This window comes from Nansenia antarctica (assembly GCF_963989245.1).
Source record: "Nansenia antarctica genome assembly, chromosome: 9".
Taxonomy (NCBI): domain Eukaryota; kingdom Metazoa; phylum Chordata; class Actinopteri; order Argentiniformes; family Microstomatidae; genus Nansenia; species Nansenia antarctica.
In genome coordinates, this window is record NC_137679.1 from 18,935,564 (window position 1) to 18,953,810 (window position 18,247).

The window sequence follows — 18,247 nt, forward strand, 5'->3', positions numbered from 1 at the left end:
ATTCTTGTTATCAGTGCTATATTCTGAGCTCCATTTCCCAGGTTTTTGAGAGGAGTCCAGGGCTTTCATGTGAGAGCCACAGTCTACACAGAAGCCAACAGAATGACATTGTGACTGACGGTTAACTTTTCAAAATACCTGCCTTATGTTCAGACATGTCAGGTACAACCAAACAACCAGGCCAATGACAACCACACAACCACACACCCACGCCCACACACCCCACACACTGACATCTATAATCTACACAAGCTCTAGGTGGTAACAATGTTGTAATGTTGTATAACAACCGTGGTCAGTCCAACAAAGCTTATTACAAAGCTTACCATTAAATCCGACAAAGCAGCACAAACAAAACCAACAACATGTGATTACTAGGCAGAGGAACAACCTCTGTATGTTTCAGCATACTGCCATTTAACATGGAATATCATGAAATCTGCATTTCTACACTGATATGCACAACAGAGAGGAGCATTGCTGATAGGTAGCCGTAGGTGCAATGTCTCTTGGGACGGTGACACTTGATCCATGTGTAAAATCAAAGCATGCTTGCCAATGCTTATCTGGCTGAATTAATTTGTGAGGAATTTCAACCCCCAATGCATAGGTCAGGACCAATATGTCCCTAGGTCACCATGGTAATTGGTGAACAAAGTGCAGAGACACAGAACGGGAAAACAAATGGAACAGAAAATCTAATTGACCTAATATGCAAGCATGCTAAAATGTGTAAGCCAAAAACCTATGTAAATGCTGTTCATTTAAATTGAAATAGCCTTCCAAAGGCCTTAGGCACGGTTTATTATTAAGTCATGCCCCGTGCCCCCCACCCCCTTACCAACACCCACTTCTTATGGTTCTAAAGTCAACAAATTACAGGCAGTGTAGGTAAAAATTACGCCCCCTCAGCCTTGATGCTACCATTTCCTGTTTCATATTAGCGCAGAAAGCCTGAACCACTGGCAGCAGGGGCCTAGGGAGGGTTGGGGTTGGATTCTCATAAAACAACTGGCCTGAGCTGCGGGCGTGGGAGTCCTTCATGTTAATACTACATTGGGACACCACGGTATGTTGTAAAACCTTTCTGTACATATGAAACATAGGCAAAGCTAATCTAAGCTAAGTAGTTGCAAGGCTGAAAATCTTTCTCTTGTGTTTAGGTCTCTACCATAAAATAATTGGTGTTTAGGCCCATTTCACACTTGGAATTTGAACCATATGTGCTTGTAACAAGTCCCAGGGGACTGTTGAGAGAACGGGGGGGGGGGGACAAGTTTCATGTGCTGGATTTTCTCTTTGACTGTAATCACTTCTCTTGAGGCCCTTTGGAGTCCCCAGGCCAAGCAAAAATAACACAACTCCCAACTAGCATTAAACAGTGATACAGCATGCCCACATGTTGATAGGTTGGGATAGATTTACTTTTTCTATAGAAGTCGTCCGCCCCCTCTACTTCTATCTTTCTTCTAAACTTTGGGTTCTGACTTTACCAACAGGAAAAGGGAGAGGAAAGAGAGAGGAGAGAGAGAGAACAAAAACACAGGTCTCCCACCCCTCCACTCTGCCTAGGGGCTGTTTTCTCTGGTTAATAGCCACCTATCACCCCTTCAGTTTTTCCACCAAGATTTACAAGATAAGTGAAGGGCAAATTACCATGAAAAAAGTTTTCGCTGAGTGTCAGGTGGTATTAGTCTGTGGAATGTGAATCTCGTCTCTTATATCTTGATCCCGAACAATGTAGCAACAGCTCGTCTGACTATACGTGGCTTCTATCTTATTTTCTAACGGCCTCCCTTAGTCTGACACACAGAGTAGTGAGAGTCTCTTTGTGGATAAGGCAGCAGCGAGAGGTGATTCAGATATTCAGTTGAATATCCACTCTCCCTGTGATCTCTTGAAATGCACTGATTGAGCAATGTCCTAACATTGACTCAAAGGTGTAAGATGATCATAACAAAAAATGATAAATGATGAACAGTACTCTTTAGTGTTCGGGCAGAGAGAGAGAGAGAGAGAGAGAGAGAGAGAGAGAGAGAGAGAGAGAGAGAGAGAGAGAGAGAGAGAGAGAGAGAGAGAAAGATGTGGGAGAGGTGGGCATGCTTCACTCACTATTTTAAAAAGGTACTTCCTCTTAATCTACTATTTGGCTGGATTTCAACACACTCTCCCACTCCGTTTTCAGCTGAGGAGGAGTTGGTTGACACTCCCATTCAAAATTCATAGCAAAAGCTAAAGAGTTCCCTGGAGAATCTCTCATTCATTCAGCGTTCACACCAGTGCATTAGATGGGCTACCAGCCCACAGTAACCGTTTCCTGTTTCTCCAAGACACCTTTTTCTCATCTTCTGTGTAATTCAGTTGTGTTAACAACTTCCACGCTGCACCACAGGAAAGAGGAATCATGTTACGTCAGCTTGGGATTCATGTTCATTTTACCAACTTGCTTGTATACCATACTGCACATGCTTGTAGAAAATACCAGACCAGGATATGTGCTGTAGTGATTTGATTGATATAAATACTCGCTTTCCAAAGCATTTCCGTTGGATGAAGGGGTTATTTCTGTTACAGAATGACAAGCGATGAACCATTAACCACTACTTGGAGAAGTGTGTGTGTGACTCTGAGAAGTGTTTTTGAAGTGTTTCAAGATGCAGCGAGAGAGATAAGTGAGAAAAGGGTCAATGCAAATAATTGGAGGTAACAGATGTCTTAATTTCCACTGATTGCATCATTGGGAAAAAAAGTACACATACGTTTGCCAAAACCTAAATATGAGGTAAGTATTTTACTGCAATCATCACTGTGTTAAAGAAGCTGACGGGATTGGTACAATATTCACCCTAACTTGGATGCAATAATAACAATCTTACGATGATATCCGGCTTGCCTTTGATCCTACCAACAGAATGGAGTCTATGAATATGACTATAACTATCTAATAACCAGAGTATTTTGACAGTGCCTCCATAGTTTGGAGTGATGGAGCTAGCTACCAGCCACAGTAGGAGCAACTCCGAATTAAAAGTAATCATAGAGCCATGTGACTTGTTTTATTGTCAAGGTTCAAGTGACTAGAACTACAGTATTTCCCATTACAATGAATGTGCTGTCTATGCGAGCTAACACAACCACACTACAACGTTAGTGTATGTTTATGCTGCCCAGTAGATGGAGCACATACAGATGATCACCATTACAAGTGCACATGCTACACTTAGGCTTACGTTAAAGTGGAAAGGGGGGGAGAAAAAAAAGGATAGTCTTTTTTATACATGTAAGGCATAAATTATGTCCGATCGTGCAAGCACCATGCCACCGTTGAACAGCCAGTCAATGGAGAGGGCAGGCAGAGGCAATGGAGCGAGGTAATGTGTAATCTTACTACTCAATGGGCTGTGCCCAGCAACGGGCCTCTGAATGCTGAAAGTGTCAGGGAGATAAATAGCGGAGTGTCCCCCTCGAAAAACATGATTAATACCCCGCCTGGTGACGCTGCTGAAGATGAAGTGGGAGCAGCTGGCTCAGGCAGCGCAGGCACGCAGGGAGAGGTGGGAGGGGGGGGGACGGGAGCGAGCGCAGCGGAGCAGAGAGGGCAAAGAGTAGGACACACCGGCAGCTAGGGGGAGGGAGGCGAGGCAAGGGCAAGCCGGGCCATCGTAGGCACAGGGACCCCTACCTACCTCCCCTCTTCTCCTCACATATGCACACTCACCACGGCTTAGTGTTTAAATAATCTTCAGACACACATTCACACTAGCCCACACATAGCCGTGTTAACACGGCAAGCGCTGCATCATTTATTCCGACTTAAACATACATATATCAGGGTTAAATGTCCTAGTGCTTTAATTCTATTATACTGGAGTGCAGTGATTTGCCGTATCTAATTATTGAGGGTTTTCCCCTTCGGATCTTGATCTTTCAACAAGGCACTGTCTTAAAATGAGCTATCGGATAAAACTGAAACCATTGAGCAATATAATCAGAAGACAGTGTTCCATGTGGAATTACTTTGTTTTAACAAACCGACTATTTCAACCTTGCCTCCCCTGGAGATAACCGCACATATTCAATACAGTGCAGGTCTTACACATGCTTAAAGATTGTTCATGAGAAAAGGAGTAGTGGGGAGAAGCACATAGAGTCATTGGGTCTGTTCTGTTGTGTAAGTAAACATGTCGAGGGGAGGGCTACTTTTTCATGGTTCAGGGGCCCCAACCCTCCCCTCACACAATTAACTTTTCCTGTGTAATGAGATGATTGATAAGCTGGAAGTGTGTGCTTTAAGGAGATATTAATCATTCCCTCTGGTAATTTTAATCATGCGTTCCATCATCCCCAGATGCTGAGGATCACCTTCCTGGCAAACAAAGGGCGGCAACGCCACTTGCATAGTCATTTTGTTCTAGTTTAACTTTATTTTACGGCGGTTTGTTCCTCCCATCTGTTCGTACGAACCTCCACAGCCCACGTTGCACGTCGACAAGCTGGGGAAGCAGTGTGTGGGAGTGTGCTTGTGTGAGAGTGTGTGTAAACTTTAGAAAAACTGGCATCTTTGAAATGGTAAATCGAGTCTTCTAGGTTCGTGACTATCTGGTACGCTGCCACCAGCCCCCTCCACAAACGCAAATACAATATACAAACAGACACACACGTACACTGTATATGTATGTGTGTGTGATACACGCATGCATGTATGTACACACACACACACACACACCTACACACACACACACAAATGGTATACTATGTTTCCACATGGTGTGGACAATATTATGTTAGGGCACAATTTGGCATTTGAACCAGTCACTATTATTGGAAGTAGAAGTGCTGTAGAGGGATTTGTTGTGGATGAGAAACAACTTCAAAACAGTCTCCCTCCCTTGACTCCCTTGAAAGTCGAACAGTGACAAACATATTCCCCAAGCACTGATTAGTTCATGTTCAGTGCCTCCATTGTACCTCGTACTGTAAGTTGCTCCTCCCATCCTCGGTTCTCACCCAAGGCTATGCAAGATTTGGAGTTGTATCCCGGAATAAAAGGCATCTCTCCGATGACTTTGTGTCAGCCAGCATATTGTCACAGCCAAAGCCGTTGGGATGTTTGTGGTGGCCCAGAGGTGCCTGCAAACTCAACAAGACACAGAAACAACAAATCAGAGAATACAAAGACAACAATAAGCCTTACTCTCAAATGGGAAAATACACAATCACAAATGATCAGAATGAAAGATGTTGATTAATGTAACCCATGGAAAATACAAACTAGGCATACTGGATGTACTGCTATTGTGAAGGACTGATATAGAAGTGGACGGATTCAAATTAAATGTCCTTAATGAAACAGACAACAATGATTAGTCAAAATGAAATTAACTCAAATCCTGTCACCTTGAGAGAAATCACCTATCAAGCATGACGTTGAATTTAAAAACACTTAAAACACATTCCCTGAATGTAAAAAATATACATAACCGCACACTGCAGGGGCTATTGGAACTTTCTGCCTGTGCTACAGCTAGGTATAGCCCCAAACATTTGTTTGACAAGTGTCCTAAATACACTTAATCATGTGCAAAATTAATGACATCCTACTGACAGATATTCCATCATCAAACTGAAAGTTTGTGAAAGTTATTCCGAGGGGCTTGTCTGAGTGGGAACAGATTAGAATGGTGTGCATGTAGTCAGAGGCCCATGTGAAGCAGGTTAATCCCCAGGAGGTGTTGATAGGACACATCCCCAAATGCACTGATCTGCAGTGCTTCTAAAAAGCCATTAATTGCAACCAATATAAAAAGCAATTTAATTTTACATTGGGTCCGGCCTCATCTGTTATCTATGGCACACTTCTGGGAAGTACATAAAGGTAATAGAGGTTTTCAGGGGCTATTCCCCACTTATTATCTAATAATGATAAATGAACATGCCTGGAAGTGACAGCTGTTTGGATGCTTTGTTTGCAGCGAGGCATCTATTTGTATACTTCCCTGGAATCTGCTCCGTTTGACTTTGAGGGAGAGAAACAAACATAACTTTACCACGTTATCTACATGGATTGAATAAGTAAGGAGCAGATAAATACAAAAAAAGCCTTGTTAGTAAGAACATTGAAGAAGTGAGTGTTGAGTGAGTGACATGGCTATATCTCAGTTTTGGTACATTGACAAAGGCAACATTTTCACACTTGACTAAGAAGCATCTAATACAAAAGATTGTAATCTGAAGGTCTTTGAAAGGCCCTCTGTTTATCTTAAGACATTCCAGGTGCTGTCTTTCTCAAAACTACGTATCCCCCAATATCACCCCGCCCAAAAAATATGGAGGGAAAGAAAACAATAATTTCATTGTATTTTTCCATAACACATGCATCTTTGTCATGTACCATTACATCTCTACAGGCAACCACATGCTTGTGATAGAGGGGAGTTTGTCACATGTGTGATAATCAATATCAGTGATGTATAGGAGGTCAAAGGGAAGGTAATGAAGAGCAGGGGTCACATCGCTTTAGACACACCCCTGGATTTTACCCTGGCAGGTGTGCGGGGGTGGGAAGACCACCCAGCATTACACAGCTTTCTACTCTGACTCTGTGGTATTTGTTAAACCCCTCAGTGATCCCATCACCACTGTTCTATGTGAACAGTATACCTCACAAAGGTGGTGCACTTTACAGCTCACCTTTATTTTCCCCAAAATAAAGTTTTCTTTTCCCGTAACGCCAATCTCGGCGGTGTTGACAGACGAAGGACCTTAAAACAACTGTCTCGTGAAGGGTGGTTTCAAAGAAAACATGACGATTACTGGCTGGCCCTCATTATTTCCACCTTGCTTTACCCTGGCACACTGGCTCCACTGCATGAGTAAAAGACAATTAATCCTAATAATCAGGGCCCTCACCATCATTGCTCATTCTGGCAGGCTTCTTTTTCCATAGGGGCACGGAGGGAGTGCCCAAGCCTGGGATCTCTGCTGCACAGATGAACCTCTTACAGATGTCGAGAGAGAATGCAGCCTGGTTAATCGCTTGGCCATTTCAAAGTCTCTCCCCAGAAACACAATGATGGGAGGATGAAGGAGGCACGTCATGTCCATGATTAAGGTACTGTTGTGGTTAAATCATGAATCAAGACTTTACTTTACTTCATCAATCACTTTCATAACGGGTTGTAAGGGAAGAAAAAAAAAAGACCTCAAGTATATAACTACAAATGCAGACAAACAGTTGACTTTTATAAAGCAATATCCTTCATTATATATTAATTATTTTGTTTCCCCATTCATAAGATACGTATTTTATATAAATGGAAAAATGTACGGTTCATTTTGTGGGGGTTCCAGAGTGATGACCTTTCAAAAACAAAACAAAAAAAGTTGTGGTACAGGGTTTGACAGAAGTATCATCACCAGCATCAGTATCAGCATAATTTCAAACTTGAGCCCAAATGCTCAGCGAACGCAACAGGCCCAGTGGACACTGAGGGAGTGGTATGGCCATAGGAGACAGGAGGCCCAGAAAAACAAGCAGATGCTATGGGGCTGCTTCAAACAAAACAAAAAATCACCATCATAGTGCACCAATTATGGGAGTTGAGAATTCACTAAACCAGAGCACAGTGTGTTCTCTCAGCATCTCAGCAGCATTCACAGCTTCCCACACAACAAGCTCATTAGGGCAGGGGACATATTCACTCTGATTTGGGCTTGAGGAATGAATGCAGCCGCACCTGAGCTCCGAGAGCCATCCATTCTGTCACATGCAGCAGCCTGGCCGGGGTTATGCATTATCTTCTTTAAAAGGATGAAATGTGGCCACCCCTGTTCAGTTTTAAGCAACACCTCTCTTTTTTTCTGAGTGCTATGTGAGGAGCAGGCATATTAATCACACTCAGAGCCACTAATGCTAACAATCACTCAATGCAGTTGGCCAGGCTTTCCATCTCTAGTGACAGGGAGGTTTGTCCTGGGGCCTGCTGATTCGTCCTGCTACTCCTGCCTGTAGGACAAAACACAAACAACAGTTTCTCTTTTGGTTTATCAATGCCACTCAATCTTAAGAGTTACTTCGTTTTTGAGAAAATAGGCTAAAGATTACTGTTCTAGGGCCAATAGAAAAATAAGAATTACTATTATGTTCAGATGACATACAGAAATTCAATAACTGATGTGTGTCTAAGTATCATTGCATTTTCAATAGGACAACACTCAATTATTAACAAATACATCAATTCTCAGGCAGACTGGTTGCTAATCGCGGTGTAATTACACATGTGCATGTCAGTGTTATTGACATTGTGGTGAAATGGAATCCATTTTCAGCTAATCATCAGGTTCCAAGTCCACTTCAGAGGCGAAATTATTGGCTTTGACAAATCTCATTACAGACACGTACAGTACTGTACAGTACTTCACTTACAGTACATCTCCAATCAGAACATTTTCTAAAAACAAACAGCTGGCTGGTTCAACTGAAAGGGAACTGCATACTGAGAAAGAATGATCCTCCCTGACTGTCATCCACCAGCCGCATGAGGCAGAACTGGCATGTTTGGATTTGTACAGGGAAAGAATAGCTTCCCTTGACAGCTTAGGGCTGACAAGTGTAACAGTGACACAAATTACACCAAATCTGAACAGTTGAATTTCATCATGAGAGCTGAGGCCTTGAAAAAATTGACAATACTATGAACAAGGTGTGTGCAGTAGTGGATGAATGTGTGTGTGTGTGTGTGTGTGTGTGTGTGTGTGTGTGTGTGTGTGTGTGTGTGTGTGTGTGTGTGTGTGTGTGTGTGTTGTTGTGTGTGCTTCCTTACCAAGCTTAAAACTGAATACTAATTATTGGGCTTCACATAGCGTAAAATGTACAGCTGTGGAGACTGTCAGAGCTGCATGGATGGTTGAGCTGGTGTACATTTTGACAGTGGTTGGGTTTTCTCTCTGTACCTTCCCTGAGAACCACCTACAGACATCAGCATCTCATGCCAACCTCAATCAGCAGGTTGTCTTTTTTTCTTGAACGCAACAGCAGCATATAAATGACAGGACTGACGGGGCCCCGTTCAATCAAAACCATTCACCAGCAGGTTTTCTGAGAAATGTAGAATAAAACACATTATAGTGCATAGAGAAAACATGTTTGAATTGATATGCAGCAGATTTTGTTCTCGATTCAGAGTAGCCTATATGGATACAGAATCAATACAAAATGGTGGATAGTGAGATAATTAAGGCTAAAAGATAACATGTGTCCATTGTGCTGCATCTGTTAAGCTTTATTTATCCAGGAGAAACACACTAAGACCAAGTTCTCTTTTGCGGGTGTACCCTGTCCACATAGAAATCCAAAGCAATACATTTAATATACAACACAGGAAAATACTAGGCTAAATAATACAATAAACACAATACTTAGGCTAATCAAAACAAGGGCATGCCTCTGAGAGCTGGTCCCTAAACAAGGTCTTAAAACGGCCGTGTGGGATCAATGCTCCAACCTTGGTCTACCCTGAATATCGTACGTCTGAGGAGCACAGTAGCTAAAAGCAGATTATCTCATTCTGTGGGACATTCAAAGTAGCTCTAAGAGTTCAATGTTTTAAAAGTGTTTGCATTACAAAATCCAATGATAAGCCCTTCTCGAAGTCAAAGACCCACACATGGATACAAAAGAAAATGGTGGAGACTGAAACTATCCCTAGAAATATGCCACAGATGAGAGTGATAAACAAAGTTTAGTGGTTTAACAACTGAGGCTGGCACGTGCATGTCAATTGTGTCACCATAGTCGCCTATTTTTTGTACTTTCTCCTATTTTCAAAGGTGAAGCAGGACTAACAACTCTAACTTTCAAACTCTTGATCAGTTTCTCAACATGCGTTTTAAAGGACAGTTAATCATCTATTCAGATACCCAGGTAGTTATAATCAGGAATTTGTTAAATTCGGACTCCCTTCAGGGTACAACTGTATACAAGTCCAAACGTCAAGGCCCCCTCCATTTTAACTCAATTCAAAGGGATCAGCCAGATGGCAAAGACAGCCCCAGCCCAACACATTTACAAACAGGGTCTGTTGACAACAGCTGCATGCTACAGTATGTCCCACTGCTGTATATGATCATATACCATAAAACATTGCTAGTTGTTAATGAAAACGTTTCTTTACACTGCATATTGATCCCGAGCCAGATTGCTTACTCTGGGGGATAAACTTCACAGACCAGCTTGGCGTCAATTTTGATTACTTTATTTCAGAAGAATTCCAGATGTTCCGATGTGTGATTCAGTCTCCACACAGGGGGATAGTGGGGATAAGGTTGAGGGAAGACCCAAATGTTTGCATTTGGAACCAATTACTAGCCTACCCCAGCACAAATATCACCTTACATCGTACTCAGAACACAGACAGACTTAGCACCTATAGAACATTACTCACCCCTTGTTTTCTATGTGAAAGACTTAATGTATAAGTAAAAAATAACTGACTCTGTGCTGAAGAAGGCTTGATGCCGAAATACATCCACAGTGACTATGCATTAAACCATAATTGTTTGGAGTATTCACCCTATTACTATTTTTTTAAATTGTCTCAACTTGACGTTTACATCACCAACTGTCAAGGATAGCAAGCTGAGATATTCAGTGCCCTCCACAATTTTTGGCACCCCTGGTAAAGATGAGTACTGCAACTATTCTTGTTCTCTGCTCTGTTTTGTCTTGTCATGTTTAATGCGTTTTAACTTTTGTATTTCTTTTACCCCCTTCCCCCTTCCCCTCAAAAGGCTGTGTCTTAGGTCCTCTCTTGTGCACTCTCCTCTTCAGCTCAGCCCACAGGTTTTCACTTGGGTTTAGGTCAGGGGACTGAGATGGCCATAGCAGAAGCTTGATTTTGTGTTCAGTGAACAATTTTTGTGTTGATTTGGATGTATGTTTTGGATCATTGTCCTGCTGGAAGATCCAATGACGACCCAGTTTTAGTTTCCTGGCAGAGGCAGCCATATTCGGATTTAAAATGTCCTGGTATTTCATGGGTTTAGGATGCCATATACCCTAACAAGGCATCCAGGGCCTTTGGAGGAAAAACAGCCCACAACATCACAGAACCATACTTAACAGTGGGAATCAGGTTCTTTTCGTTATAGCCATCCTTCTTTTTACGCCAAACTCACCTTGAGTGTTTGTTGCCAAAAAGCTAATGTTTTGTTTCATCTGACCATAGAACACGGTTCCAGTCAAAGTTCCAGTAGCTTTTACCATCGTCCTTTTTTTCTGGCATGCCTTCCAAATAATTTGTTGGCATGGAGGTGGCGTCTAATGATAGTTTTGGAGACCTGGTGACCCCAAGATGCTAATCTCCTCTGTAATTCTCCAACAGTGATCCTTGGGGATTTGTTTGCCTCTCTTACCATCCTCCTCACTGTGCGTGGGGGCAAAGTAAACTTGGGTCCTCTTCCAGGCAAGTTTGTAACAGTTCCATTTGCTTTGACCTTTTTAAGTATTGCCCTAACAGTAGATATGGGCATTTTCAGGTGAGTAGCTATTTATAGCCATTCCCAACTTATGAAGCTCAACACACTTTTCCCTCATTTGATTTGTGTGTTCTGTTATCTTTCCCATGTTGATGTATGAATAAGGAAATATGGCCTATGTGTCACCTCATATTTATACCCCAGTGAAACAGGAAGTCATGGATTACTGCTCGAAAGTTCCTAAACACTCTGATCAATTTAAAAAAGTAAAATATAAACGGGAAAAAAGCTTCACGTTACATTTTGTTCATAAGACTTTCTAGGGGTACCAATAATTGTGGCACATGTGGTTTTGTTAGAAATAATTCTTTCTTGTTAACATTTTCTATGAATACATTTACTTGCTGGCTGGATGTTTACATTTTTTAAATTAAAGTTTATTCACCAAAAGGTGATTTTTTTTTACAAGCCTTTTTACACATCTGTGTGCCAATAATTGTGGAGGGCACTGTATTATATTGTTTATATCAGTGTCTACTCATAACATGTCTGTGATCAAATACACCATTAGGATAGCAAATGTTCAATCATGTTAGTGATTCTGGCAATTCCAGACTTTTGTCAGAGTATGCTAACATTGCATACAGTATACTGTATTCACATTACAGGCTATCTGTATCTGTATACGATCATGATTTCACTATCGCCTATTTTTTTCACAAATAACATACCATTATGTTATTTGCGAAACAATAGGCCTTTTCATAAACGTATTTTACCTATTTCACTTGGACTGAAGAGATACTAAATAAATAAACAGTATATCCTATATCCTATGTTTCCATGTCTTAGATGTATTTATGATCTATTTGTGGTGAAAATGAACAGTATGCTTTTGATAAACATCTCAAATTGACAGCCGACATCCCTTCTGCACTATGTCAATGCTCACAGCCAATCCCATCGCGCTCCAGCATTAACTTGCACATTTGTAAAATATACACGGTGCCTTCGGCAGCATTTGAAGTTCAGTGTAACTACACAATTCACCGGAGAGTTACACGCTATTGATCATGTATGGTTAACTTCCGTTGTGTCACACTTGCAGAGTCAAAGTGCACAACACCAAGTTGTTAGGGGGGGGGGGAATAAAAGAAGGAAGGGGGAAAATGTAAAACACAAGAGTATGTAAGCGAGCATGCAGGGTTGAAACTCCGTTTTGTAGCCCCAGGGAGAGCTAACACTGAAATGCTCTTTGACCATGAAATGTCCCTGCCCGGTAATGGTGGTTAATGGCTGCGTGGTGCAGTGCTAGGAGGGAGACGGACTCTGGGGGATACTGGAAGCTTTAGCTGGGGTCCTGAACAGTGCAAGGAAGGGGGAAGTCAGGCTAGTGATGATAGCATTTTTTTGACACTATAATTGCCAACTCACTGCCAGGTGGAATGATCAACGGGGGTAACCCAGGGGTAGAGGCAGGCATGGGGACAAGCATGAGCAGAAACACATTGTTTCTCTTTTGACTGTGTCTTTGTATGATACAGTATACACACTCTCGTCAAGGTGTGCAAAGGATTTGTTAACACCCAAGGCAGTAGCAATGTAACATTATATAGTGTAAACAGGAAATATTTGCCTCTAAGTGTATATACAATCAAAGACCCAGATTATACACATTATGAATAGTATAATGTGAAATCATATACTGTACAACATAGCCTACTGTACATCATCATACAACACACATGTACACATAACATGCTCCTCAATGTGCAACCATGTACTCCCTCATACACTGTTCAAAAAGCTGTATAGTACACTGGACTAAATGGGTACGTACAGTATGAGAAGTTACTTGAGTAATTTGAAATACACTTGCATCAAGACAAGTCTGGTTGACCTTTACAGATAATTCAAGAAATGAAACCATAATAGCCCTTTGTCCTATGATCCCTCGACCACTGATCCAAAGTTGATAGGACTAATCACTGGTGGAGAGCACCAGTGACTCAGAGTTTAAATGCCTCTGACTGACACATTGCCCTCATCATTGCAAGGTCTCACCATCGTATCCTCAGGCTAAATTCTGGAAAGGGCAAAACTAGGGGCGAAACAGGGGTACTGGCTCTCCCACAAGACGGGTATGTTAAGAGGTCAAGGGTGGCCAGTGGCCACATCAGGCCGCTTGTTGATAACCGTCTACCTGTATAGCATGTGACAGTGCAGAGGTATCCCATGTGTTATGTATACAAGTGTCCCTCTCTAAAGGTCATCACTGGGAGACAGAGAGACGGGACTAGACAAGAGACTTTTCAACTTTAACCTCAGCTTGAAGGAATTAAATCTATGAAAGTTTTAAAATGCACTGGTTATGGAATGCGTTCTATCAATTAGCCTACACACATACATACAGTATGTGATAATACTGTAACATAATGCACCACTTCTCCCAGAAAACGGATTATGGGTTAGCTCCCAAATACCGGTAGGTAATTTGATTAGATTGATGGATACATGGATTCATTGATTGATTATAAATTAAAATTATTAATTAAATTAATTGATTGATTTTTTTGTATTTCTGTTACCGTATTTGAGGACCCATTGTTGGCTTGTGAGCGCTAATTTTAGAACTTGGGACTGCGAATGTATCCTGGTAAATGCAGGAGGAAGACGGAAGATGTCATTTTGTGTTTTGTTGCTCAGAGAATGAATATATTATGGGCCGGCTGTGGCGCAGGAGGTAGAACCGCCGTCTAATGATCGATCAATGATGATGATCAGTTCGAGCCCCGGCTGGCCACATGTTGAAGTGTCCTTGGGCAAGACACTGAACCCCAAAATTGCTCCCAGTGAGCGGGCGGGCGCCTTGCATGGTAGCTTGCCGCCATTGGTGTGTGAACGTGTGTGTGAATGGGTGAATGAGAGGCCGTTGTAAAGTGCTTTGGATAAAGGCGCTATATAAGTGCAGTCCATTTACCATTCATATTAGGATCCATCATGGATCAAAACATTGTTAATGTTAAAGGTGATATTGGAGCATTAGTGTGTGTCTTTTTGTCTTCTGGGTTCAGTGGGTTGTTCAGCAGGTTTATTATTTATTTATTTTTTTGCCCCTGCCAATTGTAACAATAACAACTTTTGTATTAAAATCAATACTGTGATCACAGCAGCTTCTTCAGATACCTGGTATAGTACAGTACATGCATGGTATAGTATGAATGATTAGTGGTCTTTGAGTAATAAGTTCAAACAAATTTGAGTTGTTAAATGTTCCATTTGCCTCCAGTAATTCCTACAGTGACCAGCATGTCTCGAGGAGTCTATGATGGAGTCCACAGTAGTTGGCTTTCCACAGCAGGGCTTACACCGTGCTTGCCAAGGCCAATTACTTTTCCACAGTGACTCTCGGGCTTCAACAGGGCTTACTCCAGTCCTATCCGGTGTTAAAAACGTTTGCCTCCTCTCCCCCACTGGTCCTTAGTGGGGGCTCCTAGGCCAAAAGTGGCGAGGGGAGAGGTTTAGAGCGAGGGCAGGATATTCTTATCTTCAAAGTGCTTTAGTTGGATAGCAAAATTGGCAAGCATAATCCAAGTTAGCTCGCTGTAACTACATAATTGAGTGGATTTGAAAAGCACTGTTTACAAATACAATCGTCATAAAGTGCTTCGTTGACCAGAACTGTTGGGAAACTGGAGAATTGTATGTGTTCACCACCTTAGGAACTGCAGAACGTGAACAAACTCGAAATCATATAAAGATCATATAAAGCCCAAGTCAAAGGCTTTGACCACTAGCTGGCTGCTAGTAAGCGTGTTGTAAAGCGTCTAGTGAGGTCTTGAGTCCACAGCAGTCTTATCATTCCATGTAAATCAAACTTCTTAATCCACAGACTGACTACCCTTTATAGAAGTGATAATATGGAGGTTGGAGGTTGATCTCCTTATGGAACATGGTACTATGTTAGTGTTGCAGTCTAAAATGAAACAATATTTAGCCTAGTCCTTGAATTTCTAAATTAATCTGCCTTCGTCGCCATTGTAAGAAGCTGCATTGTCATCGCCTCGGGTTCTGCATGTCTTGAAGAGACCCATGGAACATTAGGTTAATTGGTGTCAAATTGGACGGTCAAATTTGTAGGTAGTGAGGTACTTTTTGATTGTTCACTGATCTCAACTAACAGCGCCAAAGAACGTTCCAAACACATCAATTGGCCGTATACTGTATTGAATTGATCACTGCACAAAATGAACTGTCCTTGTATATTTGCCTTACTACATTTATTTCACTGGGTTGAATTTTCACACAGGCCTCACAGTGCACGCAAGCACGCGCGCACGTACACACAATAATCTAAAACATGACACTAAGGTTAAGAAAACAGAGTAAAAACAATCAGGCCTGGCGATGAGTTGTGATAAAGGACTGAGTCATCTGCTGTAATGCAGACAGAGAGGAACGATGGAGACAACTGAGGGATAAGCTGTAAACCTTTTCAGACAAACCTTGTCTGACAAAACCGCTAGTGGACACAATGACAAGTGAAATATGTGGTCAGCCATCAGTCATTCCTCAATGAGCTCTATTTGAATTTGGAACACTTGGCAATATTAACCTTCATAACCCCAAGTCGCAGACTAAGACAGCTTTGCAATGCCAAGGACTGACAACCAAGGTTTTAAAGTAACCGTTGACTGTCTCTTTAATTAATGCTTCAGTCACATAAAGCCCATGGGTAAAAGGGCACGTACCGGTAGGTGACATCAGACATTTATAACACACTTCATAAAAGTCAAATATGGCGACTAGCCTCAATAATGATAAGAGACCTACAGTACCTGCTGTAACAGAACATTGGCCGCAGCCTCAGAGACCAGGGAGAATCATTCACAGTCCATGTCTCCATTGTGGCTTGTGCTATGTAAACCCCAAGAGCATTAGTTTGGGATATTCTCTTTTAGAGAGAGTGGTAACCTTTACAGAACGCCTGTCAAGTGTCTCAGACTGACACACCCTGTTGAATATGTTTGCTGTTCCTAAACATCAGCAAATGGAGGATCACCAAACTGAGACTGGGGATCATTGCCATTTGAGTCACCTCCACTCCAAACACAAGTAAAGCCAAGTGGAGCTCACAGGCCCTGGTGCAACAGCTCAGCTCAAGGCCATCTGATAAGCCTTTGATCCATAGTAGTGGGTGGAACAATGTGGGCTCCATGCAAGGAGGTTAGCACTCTGACCTCTCCTGACCTAAAGGTCCACAGGCCTGGAGTCAGCCACAGATCAGGTTACATAAAATAGGAGTTTGGAGGTATACACTTACTGTCACCCCCTTGTGGGGGATTAGGCACACCCTGACTCTTTGTATAGTATTTACGTGATAAAGATCAGTTCTAAAATATCCATTGTTTATTATTGGCAATACTGATCAGCATTCAAACGCAGTTTATGAAAATCACAGTGGTAGCCATACTACTAGTATTTCATACAATCGTTGTTAATAAGCACAAGGATTGCCAGCCCAGCACAGTTTCAAATACAGTGAAGAAAGAATCATAATCCCTGTCACCCCCCCAGACTCAACTCGGTGATTTGCCAAATACAGTTGGATTACGTTCTCTGGTGGTTAATTTCTCTCTTTGAAGTGCTTAAACAGAAGGTCAGTTTACATCTCCATATCAAAGCAATATGAATTGAGTAGTTTTTTCCTATACCCTCTTATTTAGGTGAACAGAGAGAGGAGTAGCCTGCAGTGATACGCCATTGTCAGCCAACACAGGACTTCTTTCTAACAGCAGCAACATTGCAACAGAGAGAATCAGCAGCATTCTACTGAAGCGAAGAATGAGATCACTGGGCTTTCTGAGTAAGGTCAACAGCGAGGCGAGGCACATCGTGTTTAAAATTCAGTCCTCTCCCCAACGAGCACTTGAAACACACAGTGCCAGCCACGAAACCTGCTTGCCATTATGTAAAGAGACGCCAGGCTTTAAGTAAATACGTAATCTTAATGAATGCTAGGATCTCGGGGGTAGGGAGTGAGATCTTGAAGGAAGGAGGGGGAGAGGTGGGGGGGGGGGGGGGGAGAGAGTCAAGCAGTGCAGGGTCAGAGACACAGAGGGAATAATCCTGAGTGTCAACAAGAGGACTGTTAGCTCCAACGATCACAACCTGTAGCAACATTTACAGTGAAGAGGAACCTAGCAACCTAGCAACCTAAAGAGTCCCTAACCTTTGATATGCTTAATCTACACACCAATATAGTCTTGGACAACAGAGAAATGCCTATGCCTTGTGTGACTCCCAGCATACCATACACTTAAAAGCAGAGTCTGTCTTTTGAGAGTGGGTATAGCATGGACACCACTAAAAATGGAAGTAAGAGAGGTACGGTGTTAATCAGGTGACAATAAAATAGAAGAAGCAGTGAGACCATAGGACTACATCAGTATGAACATGAATTAAATTGATCAATTTCTCATATATTTCATGCAGTACTGTATGTAGATGCTGTTTATGTCTTTCTCCTCTTTGTCTCATAAACGTTGACCTTCATCATTGGCCCCAACTCACCCTGGATGCATAAACTTAAAACAAAAGGACAGCCATTAGTTGACATGTCACACAATCTAGGGGTCTTGTTCTGGCCCCGTGCCTGCTGGCTGTGTCCTTTGCTTTGCCCAGTTTGCTCTGTGAGACTGCCAGGACATTGAGCCTGACACATCAGAACTGCTGCTCTCTTGGTGCCCTCTTTCATTCCCACTATCATTGA